Raw genomic sequence first — 7,624 nt, forward strand, 5'->3', positions numbered from 1 at the left:
TGAGCTGCTGTCTGTGGCTGTACCTCCCCAAATCCAGACAAAGTAGGAAAAAAGAAAAGCTAAGTAAAAGTCTATTTTGCAACATTTTTAGGTATATTTTAACGTATTCAGGGAATCTGGATACATGTTTACATGAGCTCTTGGAGTGAAAAAATGGAAATAAGGTAGGAAATAAGTGTAATACATTTTTATTTATAAGTTCAATAATATATATATATATATATATTTTTCACGTTGCTATATCTCACATATTCAAACAACCAAAGATGCATAAAACATGAAGAACCATCACTGAGAATCCTATGAGGAAGTTGTGCATTTTATGGAAGCCGGAATAGTGCGTATTGCAACACCTTCCTGAGAGCGTGCTTGATCTCCCTGTTCCTCATGCTGTAGATAACAGGGTTCAGGGTTGGAGGAACCACTGTGTACAGAAGTGCCACTGTCAGATCCAGGAGTGGGGAGGACATGGATTGAGGCTTCAGGTAGGCAAAAAAGGCAGTGCTGAGAAACATGGAGACCACGGGCAGGTGAGGGAGGCACGTGGAGAAGGCTTTGTGCCGTCCCTGCTCAGAGGGATCCTCAGCACAGCCACAAAGATCTGCACATAGGACACCAATATGAAAACAAAACACCCAAAGGCTAAACTGGAACCAAAAAAGAGAAAGACAACTTCCCTGAGATTTGATTCTGAGCAGGAGAGCTGAGGATCTGGGGGATTTCACAGAAAAACTGGTTGACAACATTCCCTTGGCAGAGAGGCAGTGAAAACGTACTGGCAGTGTGCAGCAGGGAATGGAGAACCCCAGTGCCCCAGGCAGCTGCTGCCATGGTGGCACAAGCTCTGCTGTCCATCAAGGTCCCGTAGTGCAGGGGCTTGCAGATGGCAACATAGCGGTCATAGGACATGATGGTGAGAAGGGAATACTCTGCTGACATGAAGAAGGAAAAGAAAAAGAGCTGTGCAGCACATCCTGTGTAGGAGATGGCCCTGGTGTCTCAGAGGGCATTGGCCATGGCTTTGGGGAGAGTGGTGGAGATGCAGCCCAGGTCGAGGAGGGCCAGGTTGAGGAGGAAGAAGTACATGGGGGTGTGCAGGCGGCGGTCGCAGGCTACGGCTGTGCTGATGAGGCCGTTGCCCAGGAGGGCAGCCAGGTAGATGCCCAGGAAGAGCCAGAAGTGCAGGAGCTGCAGCTGCCGCGTGTCTGCCAACGGCAGCAGGAGGAACTCGCTGATGGAGCTGCTGTTGGACATCTGCTGTTGTTGGGCTTGGAGTCCTGTTCAGAATGCAGAAGATAACAAGTCCAGACCATTCTCAGAGACACTCCTCCTGCTATAACATAAAATATTTTCATTCTCCTACAATAGTGTACATTTAGCAACATTACTTGCATTTAATTTCATGTTGTTCAGCATTCCTAAATCAGATGCAGCATTTGGAGCTGTAACCTTCCACTTCTTTTCTTATCCCTTCTCCCTGGATATTTTCATCTGTTTCATGTCTCATATCTTTACTCCAGGTGCTCTTAGAGCCCCAAAAACAGCCTCTGTGTCATTCAGTGTGAATTCTAAAAGACTGCCTGTTTGCATTTTAAGTGAATTATTCATCTCTACTGAAAATGAGGATATTTTCTGTTGGTTCCATCCTTCAGGAAATAGAAGACTGAGAGCACATCATGTGTGACTGTTCTGAAAACAATCATTTGAGTGAAGAAAAATTCTCAGAGCTGTGACAGCCTCTTTTACATTTCTGCCTCCAATCCTTTCTACGTTCCCCCAGAACAGGAAATGGAAACCCTCTACTTGGATCTCCTCCGGCAAAGCAACCGCAGAATCATACTGTTGTGCAGTGGAGCAGTGATCCCCTGCCCCAGGCAGCAGCTGTGGCAGCACAAGCCCTGCTGGGGGACTCCTTCCCCCCACACGTCTCCCCGCAGCGCCCTGGGCAGCTCCCCGGGCAGGCTGAGTACTGAGCCTGGCAGGCGGCAGAGTCCCATACCCGGCACACAGCCCCTGGGGCACAGCAGGGACCCTTCTCTGCAGGACAGCCCTGGGCACCCGCCTGCAGCCCTGGCTGCACAGCCTGCAGCCGTGCTGGGATATGCAGCTCTCCCCCCCAGCTCTTATGCTGTAGCACATAAGCCCTCAGGTGAAGCAGAAGTCTTTCTTCCACTGTAACGAACATGCATTACCTGCAGCCAATCTGCTATGGAATGTCCCAGATTTAGTTAACCCTCAATTAAAAGCAGCTACATTGCCTACTGCATGAGACTTACTGTGTCGTGGTCTGTGAGCAATGCTCCTGCAGAGAGCTCGCAGCCCGCTCACACAGTACATATCTTGTAAGCTCACTCCAATTTCTCTCCTCTCCTTCTGTCACCTGCAGGCTGTGCTGTGCACAAGAGCTGCTCCTGGGCACAGCTGTCTCTGTGCAGCACTGCCCACTTTTATGAGCTCCCTGTGTCCCAGGAGCCCGGACAAGCAAGCAGCAGGTGATGACATTTTTGACCTTCTTACTCATCTCCCCTGACATGTCCCTGGGTCCTCATGGCCACAGCACCTGAAATACAACAGCGTCATGACTGTGCCTTGAAATCCGCTCAATTAACCACCACATGTCCAGTGGTCAGTGACTGATTGGAGACTTATAGAGAGTGCTACCAGAGTTCATTTGATGAAGCACAAAGGGCACCCAGACAAGGACGAGGAGGTTTGGAATTTCCCTGTGCAGGGCAGTGATCCAGTTGAGGCAGTGCTGGAGTGTCATCTGTTGACAGAAATCCTGGAGCTGAAATGGGATTCAGCTCCCTACACACCCACAGGAGCTGGGATTCCTCTGGTTTATCTCAGAAGTGCACAAGGAGTTGCCTGCATGTGAGCTCCTGCTCTGAGTCCTCGGTCATTCAGCAGGGAGGCAGTTGCTCACACACAGACACTGGGTGATGCCCAAGGTGCCTGGGCTGCTCCTGATGTGTGTCAGTGCTTATAAAATATGTGGGAAATCCCTGGGACAGAAACCTCTTTCCTGAACATCAGCTGCGGGGCAGAGAGGGAACAGAGGTATTATCAACCATCCTGAATGACAGCAGACCCCAGCATTTAGGGCACTTCATGGTGCCTTTGTCTCCACCTCCACTGAGAATGCAGAGTTACACAGCTGACTAAATGGATGAGCTCACAAAAGAAGAGCCAGATCTTTTTCTGTTCTCCATCTGAAGCATATTCTGGAGCTCAAGGGAATACAAAGAAAACATACGTCTTTATTCTTCAACAGACATAACCTCAGTTTTCGGTGGGCTCTCAAGTGAATGGCTTCAGAAGCAGCCTAGTGTCTCTGGGCTCCACCACACACTCACATGCAGCTGTAAATGCAGCACAGGGCCTTCAGGAAAGCCATGCCCATGGTGTATCTGTGCTGCTGTGTCAACTCCAAGATCCACAATGGATCTAATGTCTGTGTGCCACCTTCTTCACAGTAATACCATAGATGAGCTATCCAGTCAGGCTCTGTCCAATTATGCTTTCCAATGAGTATGTTTACTTCTGTATTATTGCACTAATGAGAACAACAAGACTTGAGGAGCTAGAAATCTTTGTAGAGTTACATGCCTGAGCTCTTATTTGGACCACAGTGGCACAGTTGAATGGCTTCCACAACTGCACTGTAGAACAAGGGGGATACAGATTCTTTATGATGGGTTGGCGAGGAGACAAGGAAGGGCGACTGTCCTCTGTGAGAGTGCACAGAGCTCTGCCTGGGGATGGCAGAGCAGCCAGGTCAGAGCTAATGGAAATGGCCAACAGAGGAGGCCAACAGTGTCTGTTCCTGTCTTCCTGATCAGGGAGAGCAAGTAGAATGTGCCCTCTGCAAACAGATGGGAGTCTCATGTTGTCAGGCCATTGTCCCGTTTGGGAACCTTTGTCACTCCATTATCTGCTGCAGGGACAGCACAGCAGGGCATGTGGCATCCAGCAGATCCGTGGAGAGCACAGATGGCAGATTCTTGACCAAGCAGTGGAGGAACCAAAGAGGAGAGGTGCTCTGCTGGATCTCATACTCTCTGGCAATGATGGTCTGGTGGGAATTGTGAAGGTGAGAGGGGCATCAGGCCACGTGCAAAAGACAAAAGGATCTAATTTTATTTATTCATTTCTTTGTTTGTTTGTTTGTTTTGAGGCTGTAAGCTTAAAAGATGAACATACATGTCAATAAAACTGAAACAAAGAATTGAAGACAAAGAATTCAATGAAAATGTTTTAACCCATCAGCCTCCAGTGCAGAGAGAAGTTTGCACAAAGTGCTCAACAAGACAAAGTCAGAAGTAACAGTGAAGTTTCTTGGAGTATTAATGGGCCCACTGAGGAACATTACCAAGCAAGCTTACCAAGGGACTTGTTAGAGAAGATAACTGGAAGCCATGACTACAGGCAGGCAAAGGCACTGGCATGCTAAGAAACCTCTCCTTTGCCTTACGAAGCAGACAGGTCAAGCCCTGATTGCAAGACCAGTGGTAGAGAGGTCCTGTATCTCATGTTGGCTCGGGGCATTTCCTGGGGCAATGGGTTGGAGGTCTGTATGATGTTAAATGAAAGATATGGGGACAGAAGATCCCAGGCTCTACATGTGGTGCAAGGACGCTGTGAGGTTCATGTCCCATATGAGACCTATGTTTCATTGCAGGATGTGAGCAGGGATGTGAGAAGGGCCCAGTCTGAACAAGCAGTCAATCCCTGTGAAATTCTGAACTTCAGATCTCTCAGTTCCAGTGCCCTCCTTTGCACATTCTCCCAGAGTTTGAAGTCCTTTATGTTCTGTGGTGCCCAGAAGTGCACCTAGTGCTGCTAGTGAGGCAGTAGTAATGGAGAGCAGAGGGATGATCCTTTCCCTCACCCAGCTGGCAATAAGTTGCTTCATGCACTCCAGGGGACCGTTGGCTTTCCTGGCTGCCTTGGCACACTCCTGACTCACATTCAGTGTGATGCTGACCAGCACCCCAACCCTTTCCAGTCAGAATCCTCTCCAGTGTCCCATATCCAGTCAGTGTGTATGTCCAGCATTGCCCCTACCCAGGTGCACAATCAGGCACTTGTTCTTGTTATACTTTATGCACTTGGTGCTTAGTACCAATTGGTACCCACTTCTCTGACTTGTCCACATCTCTCTGCAAGTCCTCTCCACCCTCAGTGGAGGCAACAGCACCTCCTCATCTGGTCTCATCAGCAAACTTGCTCAGAACGTCTTCTAGTCCTGCATTCAAGTCATCTGCATAAACATGAAAGGAAAGTGGCCCCAAAATGGAACCCTGGGGACCCCTGATAGTGACCATCTACCAGCCTGATGGAACCCACTGACTATAATCCTTTGGGACTGACCTACTGTCCAACTGCTCACTCACCACGTTGTGTTTCTGTCTAGCCATATGCAGAACATTCTGTCCAGAAGGTTGTTGTGAGAAACAGTATCAAAATTTCCACTGAAATCCTCAAGGATTACATCAACTGGCTTCCCTTGGTCAACTAAATGGATAACTGTGTCACAAAATGAGCTTAAATTAAACAGGACCTTCACCTCACAAACTTTTGTTGGCTGCGACCAATGACAGAATTGTCCTTCAGCTGTTTTTCCACAACTCCCACCATCATTTTCTCCATAATTTTACCAGGCTCTGGACTGACAGGTCCATAATTGCCCATGTCATCTTTCTTGCTCTTCCTTACAATGAGACAACATTTGCCAGCTTCCTGTCAGCTGGCATGACCCTAGACTTCTTTAGATGCAATTGAAATGAGAGCCCAGAGCACACAAAGGCGCCATCATTGAAAGAAAGTAGATGTGCCATAGCTTTGCAATGCCTTGAACTCCAGAGTATGCCACAGATGGAGCAGAGGTGAAGATTTGCCTCTTCTGTAGTGAACTCATTCATTTGGTAAGCAGAATAACACTACCTGATACATGAGGACTGTGTCTCTGCTCTGCTCTGCTCAGCTCACAGGGCAGCGGTGCAGGGTGTTGCTCTCATGTCAGTGCAGGTAAACTCACTTTAACCCTTTTTCCTCTGTAAATGCTTCCTCTGTTTCTATGCTCAGATACACTTCCACATTCCCTCAAGTACACTTTCATATATCATTAACAATTACACTTTCTTATACCATCAAAACAGTTTGTCAAACAGTACGGTTCTTCAGTTCACATAAACTTCCTCAATACAGTCTGTATTCTTCAGTTATAAACACTGTGCCACAGAACCAACACTGATTGAACCACCTCCCTCACACACTTCCTCACAAGCAGTACATAGTATTACATAAATGGGTTGACACTCATTGGTCGGGTGGAATGTACACCTCTCCTCAAGACCATCTCATTAATCTACAGAGTACAAACTCCCATCTTCTTACATACAAGCAGAAAGCACTTATGAGTGGACAGACAACACAGTCTTTCACTTTGTCCGTGTGTGGCCATTTCCCTCACAGGAGGAAGGAAACATGGATCGGGACTCGGCACTCACCCTGCAGCTGTTCTGTGTCTCACTCACACCACACTCACTCTGACATTTAGATCAAAAACCATGGTTTATTCATACTACACAATGCTGACAACGTTTTCTAGCTGGAATCTTAATAACACTCATACTCTGGTTGACCAGTTGCAAACGTTAATGTTTTTCCCAGAGTCGGCTTGACATACGGTACCAAACACTTAAAGCAGATGATAATATTGAACATACAACCTATAAGCCCCATGATTCCACCTTGGAGAACCCAGGCTACCATTTGACAGGCTATCCACTATATCCCATACCCGTAGGAGAGACCAACCTAGGTCCCTCCTATTGTCAACTACCTGGGAGAGAGTATTTGTTCTTGTTTCCATTCATATGACATACAGTTCCCTTTCATAGGAACTCACCCAAGGAGTCTTCCTACCCCAGCTGGCAACCAAAGCCATGAGCTCACCTCCCTGGGAGCAGCACGTATGGCTGTAAACTGTGTAGGATGTCTCCTCAAGACATATGGGCTCCACTTACCATACACATACCTGGTCCACCTATGGGTGGTCCTTGTCTGTCCCTGCAGTGATCAGGTGAGGAAGGGAGTCCTTCAGAGAAATCTCAGGGTGCGCCAAAAGTGTCTCCCTCTCAGCTGGTCCTGCAGCGAACAGAGCTGGTCCCACCTGGGCCGCCAAATTGACTACAGGAATTGAACTCTATAACCTCTGTAACTGATACAGTCTCCCATGACATACTTATACCAAAGTTGAGGAAGTATGGGATAGGTGAGTGGACAGTGAAGTGGGTTGAGAACTGGCTGACTGGCAGAGTGCAGAGAGTTGTCGTTGGCGGTGCGGTGTCTGGCTGAAGGCCTGTAACTAGCGGCGTCCCCCAGGGGTCTGTGCTGGGTCCGGTCTTGTTCAACGTCGTCATCAACGACCTTGATGAGGGGATAGTGACCACCCTCAGCAAGTTTGCTGATGACACGAAGTTGGGAGGATTGGCTGACATGCCTGAAGGCTGTGCTGCCATTCAGCGAGACCTGGACAGGCTGGAGAGCTGGGCAGTAAGAAACCAGATGAGGTTTAACAAAAGCAAGTGAAGAGTCTTGCACCTGGGTAGAAATAATT

Source organism: Coturnix japonica, unplaced genomic scaffold (genome assembly GCF_054131305.1).
Source record: "Coturnix japonica strain WE unplaced genomic scaffold, WE-NBRP24 Scf041, whole genome shotgun sequence".
Taxonomy (NCBI): Eukaryota; Metazoa; Chordata; class Aves; order Galliformes; family Phasianidae; genus Coturnix; species Coturnix japonica.